Source organism: Cricetulus griseus, chromosome 4, assembly GCF_003668045.3.
Source record: "Cricetulus griseus strain 17A/GY chromosome 4, alternate assembly CriGri-PICRH-1.0, whole genome shotgun sequence".
In the NCBI taxonomy this organism is placed as follows: domain Eukaryota; kingdom Metazoa; phylum Chordata; class Mammalia; order Rodentia; family Cricetidae; genus Cricetulus; species Cricetulus griseus.
The window spans coordinates 205,380,089-205,385,953 of record NC_048597.1 but is presented as its reverse complement, the minus strand read 5'-3'; positions in this window follow the sequence as shown (position 1 = coordinate 205,385,953).

Sequence of the window (5,865 nt, the reverse complement as noted above, 5' to 3'; positions counted from 1 at the left end):
CCTGAGACTTTTTTTTCCACTAAGAAGAGCCAAGTGCCCTTTCACCCTCTCACTCCCAACTTGGAAAGATTCTTGTTCTTTGGATTCATTTTCATCAGTAGTGTTTTCCCTTAGTTTCCTGAAAAACACTGGATTTTTACCCTACTCTGAGGTGCCAAGGAATTCCTTAACAGAAACCCCCAACCTGGTGTTTTGATTTGTTGTTCATAAGCTTGTAATTGTGGGATCCAAAAGGAAATGGCTTGTGTCTTTATCAGTTTCTTGTCAATACCGTCTAGATCACAGTATGTGATCAAAAACAAAAATCTGGGAGCCAAGGAAATCATACCACATGTCTAGTCTGTGGGATATCGCTCTCAAATAGGCCAGAAGATCAACCATTCATCTCTCATTCTGCACAGCACTGGGGATATTATGGTTTGGATTTTAAATGCACCCCAGAGGCTCAGGTGTTAAAGGCTGGGTCCCAGGGTTATTGGAGCTTTTAGGAGGTGAGGGTCCAACTGGAAGAAGCTGGTTATCAGGGGCATGCCCTTGAGTGTGTGTTAGGAATCGGGCCTTCTACTTCCTGACTACCATGACGTGAGTAACTCTGCTCTACCTTGTGTTCTCTACTTTGATGGTCTGCTTCCCGGCAGGCCCAGGAACAATGGAGACAAGTGACCACAGACTGGAACCTCGGAGATCAAGAGCCAATGCCACCCTTTCCTCCTCTAAGTTGATTGCCTTGGGTATTTTGTCATAGCAACAGAAAACTAACGAATACATAACATTAAATCTTCCCCTTAACTCTTCTGAGTAGTTATGTATTCTATTCCTGTTTATCTAAATTAAATGATCTTTTCTCTGTTTTTATTTACAAAGAGCCCCTTCCTTTGACCAGCAAACTATCTCTAAACCGTAATCCAGCCTGAGTCTTTGTGTTTGTTTGATTAGTTTATTGAGGCAGGGTTTTTCCATGTAGCTCTGCTGTCCCAGAACTCACCAGGCTGGCCTTGAACTCAGCTGTCTACCTGTCTCTGATTCCCATGTGCTGGGATTAAAGGCATGTGCCACTTCTTGACTCACTCTGAGTCTTTTAGAAGCAGCAGGTTTCCTGTTTACACCTCCAGACTATACTGTACCCTAACATGAGCTCTAGGTGTTTAGCCCATCTCAAATTTGGATTTGCTCACCTCTGCCCATTGATTACTTTCTGGTCAATATAAATGGGCTACCACAGCCTAGCAGGTGAACCCAATTCCCCAGTGTGAGTTAGGGATTTCAGTAGAGTCTTATGAATTTATTGGTGTTAATTAGGCAGAGAACATTGAGTAAAGATTGAGTTGGGAAATCTGTGGCTATAAACTGGATTTGTAGAGGTCAAAACAGTGAGGAGATCAGAAATCCAAGATGCTCATTCATAGGTAGGTGAAGATAGTAAAGGGTAAGGTGCTGCTTTGAACCTAAAATGTGGAAGATTACAGACTAAGAGAACGATGAAGGGGAGTAGGTGACAGCTCCTTTTACTCAGTTTTGATAGTTCATAGAAGCTAGTCAAAACCATCAGATTCAAGTCTCAGCACCGCCTTCTTACCATAGTCCCAACCTCCATTCCACTTGACTTTTCGACAAGCTTTCAACATGCTGATGAGTTTTAAGCTCCATAAAGGCATGTGGTCCCAATTGCTTCAGTATCCCCGATACCGTCAGCAAGTATTTGGTAAATGGATCCGCAAATGTATGCATTTAGATGTATATATGGGTAGATGGACGTACAAACAAAACCTTCAGCATCTATCATGCTATGTGTACTCCAGGGATTTATCTTTGTGACAGGTCTCTTTGTCTAGCCACTTGCCCCTTGGTAGTCCTGAAAGCACTTTGTCATTGGCTTCTTGTGCCGAGCTTCTTATTAACTAAACCGTTGCACCACTCGCTCTTGGAACCTTGAATTAATTTGTGTTAATTCATAACTGTTTCCCTTCTGTACATGTGTCATGTAATGGTTTGCCTTTATCTGATTTTCCCCAATTTCCTGTGCATTTGTGGTTCCTGCTGGGGCTCTGTAGCTGGGGACTCAGGCAACTGCATCAGATGAGAGTAGGCGCTTGAGTTCTCTAGAAGGCTTCTCTGGCTTCCCTGGGTCTTGTCCAATTGATGTCCAGCCAAACACTCCTGTCTGAGGCAATTGGTACTAAGGTGGAAGAATAACTTCCCCAGATCCAGTTCTTGGAGAAAAGAAGAATGTTGACATAGCCAGAGTCCCAGAAGAAGATGCGCTACAACAGCTAAAGGTTGGTGACGTTTCTCGAGCTTAGTAAAAGCTGTCTGGGTTGGCTTTCTTTTCCAGAAATTCCAATGGTGTCTTTTCTCTAAATGTGTGTTAGAATAGGTGAGAAGGAACGATTTTGAATCAATAGCCTAAGCTTTATAGAGTGCAAGAGTTTGTCTTGTCACCCATTCATCGGCATCTAGAGTGGTGCTTGTCTGACACTGGTGCTCAGTAAATGTTTGGGAGAGAAAGAAAGGATTGAAGGATGGCTGGGAAAAGAAAGAATACCAATGCTGTTTAAGAACACGTTGATGGCCATCAAAACCAGTCAGGTGTGTTATCACTAATACCCAGAATAATTAATTCTAATAACACTTTGCAAAATGATAAAAAAAGGTAAAAATAATATCAGAATAACAACAAAAATATACCCTTTAGTGCATACATATAAACAGTGGTGATCATATTTCAAGATATAGTCAAAACTTCCCAACTTTAACAGCCATTTATTCTGTGTCTATGCCATTTCTCAAGAGGAAATCAGATAAGCAAGATTTTGCTTCAGGTCAGCAGACAGGTGTTTTGGGGATAAATGGGAGCTGATGGTGGAGGCGATGGAATTGACTACAACTGTTCCATTTGGCATTTAGGAAAGGTCAGCAAATCAGAAATGATGTGCTGAGGAAACTCACTGAGCTTCCTGCTGTGGAGAGAATTTAACCACATAGAGATTCTGCAAGTGTGTCAAGGAAAAATAACTCAGTGCAGGAGAGGAAAAAAAAAGTTAAAGGAAGTTTGCTGTATTTTTTCTCTTTTAGTATCAGTCTTTCATGTATTTGCAATCAAACAGGTACACAATTCAGGTCCAGCAGGTCATCTTTGAATAGCATGGGCACTGGATGCAGAAGAAAACTTATTGCACCGGCTGGTGGTGGTGCACACCTTTAATCCCAGCACTGGGGAAGCAGAGGCAGGAGGATCTCTGTGAGTTTAAGTCCAGCTTGGTCTACAAAGTGAGTTCCAGGACAGAGAAAGCCTGTCTCAATAAAAAGAAAACATCGAATTTACAGTTAAAACCCCAAGGCTAAGATTCCTTCCTCAGCAGCCCAGAACAGCAATTTATATTAAAGAACCCCATGTTAGGAAAATTAACTCAAATTTCAAACTACCTCATGGGCAGGGGCAATCAAAATAATGTATGACAAAGGTTAAAACATCTCTGTGGAAAATACAGGAAAAAAAAAAAACCCAACTCCCCTTTGATATCAGTTTCCCACAGATTATACTGATGAAGCATGTTGCTGGGGTAAATTGAAGAGTTTTCCAAAGGAATGTGGACTCATGATCACCACAGCTGCACTTAAAGAACAAAAACCAAGCGAATGACTGTTGGTGACATGGGTAGTCAATGGCTCCAGACCAGCAGAAGGGACATGGGTTATTCCAGAAGTTGAAGGATGACTAAGGTTCTAGTGCTCAGTCTGTTTTAAGTATGAATTTCACTCTTTGGCCAGTGTTTGTTTTTTTCCCTCCTTTCTTTTTTTTTTTAAATCCCTTTGTACTGCTATTTAGCAGGCTTTCTCTTTAAGTCAACAATCTTCGGACTAAACTACGTTTAAGAGGAAATGGTGGGTGGCACTACCATAAATCATCTCTAGTAACTGTATTTTGCAAAGCACTTTGATAACAAACAAGTGAAGACTGTCTCAAAATAAATTCTATAAAGTTGAGACACACTGGGAGAGAAATCCGACTCCTCAGAGCTCGTGGGAGAAGTTGTTTGTTCTATGCTCGAATGACAGTTTGCTCTTTGGGGTTTTACACAATGTTTACCTGGAGCTGGACTTCAGAGTCCAGCCAATAAGGAGAAGAGAGTGAGGGAGAAAACCAGTTTATTTGTGAAGAGGCTGGGGATTGTGGGGATAGGAGAGACACAGCCATTAAAGGAAACTGAAGTTAAGGGGGATAGGTCCTTATCTTATCAGGGTGCAATGATTTTTTTAATTAAATTATAAAACTTTATTACAAAACAATACAAGTACTGTGTTTCATGATCCCCACGACAATTATTCTGGTTGGAGTTCCAGTTTTTAAAATGGATAATCTTCTTTCCCACTGTCTTAGTGTGGAACTCTGTCTGGCTCCTTTCTGTAGCCATGTGATGTTTGGACGTACTGAGCTACAAGGACAAGGTGTTACAAGGACACGTCAGGTTGGCGGGAATGAATGCTCTTTGGGGAACACTTTGTGTTAGATAATGAACAGATCTCTCCACCATTACTTCTCAAAAACTTCCTCTGATACCTTCCTCTTGGGGGAGGTGAAGGCCACTTCCTCCCAACTGTGTGGTAAGCCACACACGTGGCACCAGCACGAGATAGACAGGCATGGGTTTCTACCAAGTAGATAACATCTACCTGGGCTTGCTTCAAGAGGACCTCCAGATCAGTAGTGAAGTCTACTGACCTGCATGTTAAGATCTTGCCATACAGTGCGTTAGAGGTGAGCACACTTAGCTACACTGGAACATTTAAAAAAGGAATTCTATGTGTATGAGTGTTTTGCCCGCATGTGTATCTGTGCACCACGTGCATGCCAGATGCCTATCGTGGCCAGAAGAGGGGGTTGGAGCCCCTGGAACTGAAGTCGAAGATCACTTTGAGTCACCATGAGGGTCCTGGGAAATCAGATGGGTTGTGATCCACAGGTTGAGAACCACTGGTCTAGGTCATCAAAAACAAGGAGAGTAGAGAAACTATATAAGACCAGACGAGCCCCAAGGAGAGTGACAGTTAAGTGTTTGTCACCACCACAATACTTTTGTAGAACAGAAAAAGGAAGTTGACTTAAAATTAAGAAAAAAGAATGAAGCTCAGGCTTAAGCCTAGAAAGAATATATTGGTATTAGTTTATAAAGTAAGCTTCCCACCTAATAAAAAGGATTAATGGAATTTATATTGTAGGGAAAGCTGTATATTGGCTATATGAGAATTCTCCATACTATCGCCTCATTCATTCATTGGTTCATTTTTTCATAAATACATACATTCATACGCCCCTTCTCCCAGCCCAAACAGTGACATCTTCTCTCCCAGGTGACCTGCTCATCTCCTTCACTGAGTACTCTGTTCATACCCATCATCAAAGGTGGTGTCTTCTGCTCTGTTTACGAGCAGAAGCTGACTGATCTATAAATATACCCAACCATGAAAGACATCTCCCTGAGATACCCCACGTGGAAATCAAGTCTGGAAGGTGCTTAGCACAGCCCTGCTACCACCCTTGCTGAACCCATCATCTTTGGCAGGAGTTTGGGGGAATCCAACGTAGGGCTTCATGTATGCTCAAAATAGGCACTCTACTCCAGCCCACCCAATAGATTTTTAAAAAAAATCTCTATTCTACAAAAAAAGTCTCTATTCTAATGAGTGATGCTATCACCCCTGCCTAATTAATCCAGGACTCACCTTGGATCCTTTGTTCATCTCATAAAATCATCTTATAAAATCACTACCAAAAAGTGTAGATTCCATGTTAGGGTGTCTTCTGGATCTGGGTCTTCCCTCCAATCTCTGTACCCTAGTTACTGAGTATCACATCCCTTCCACATT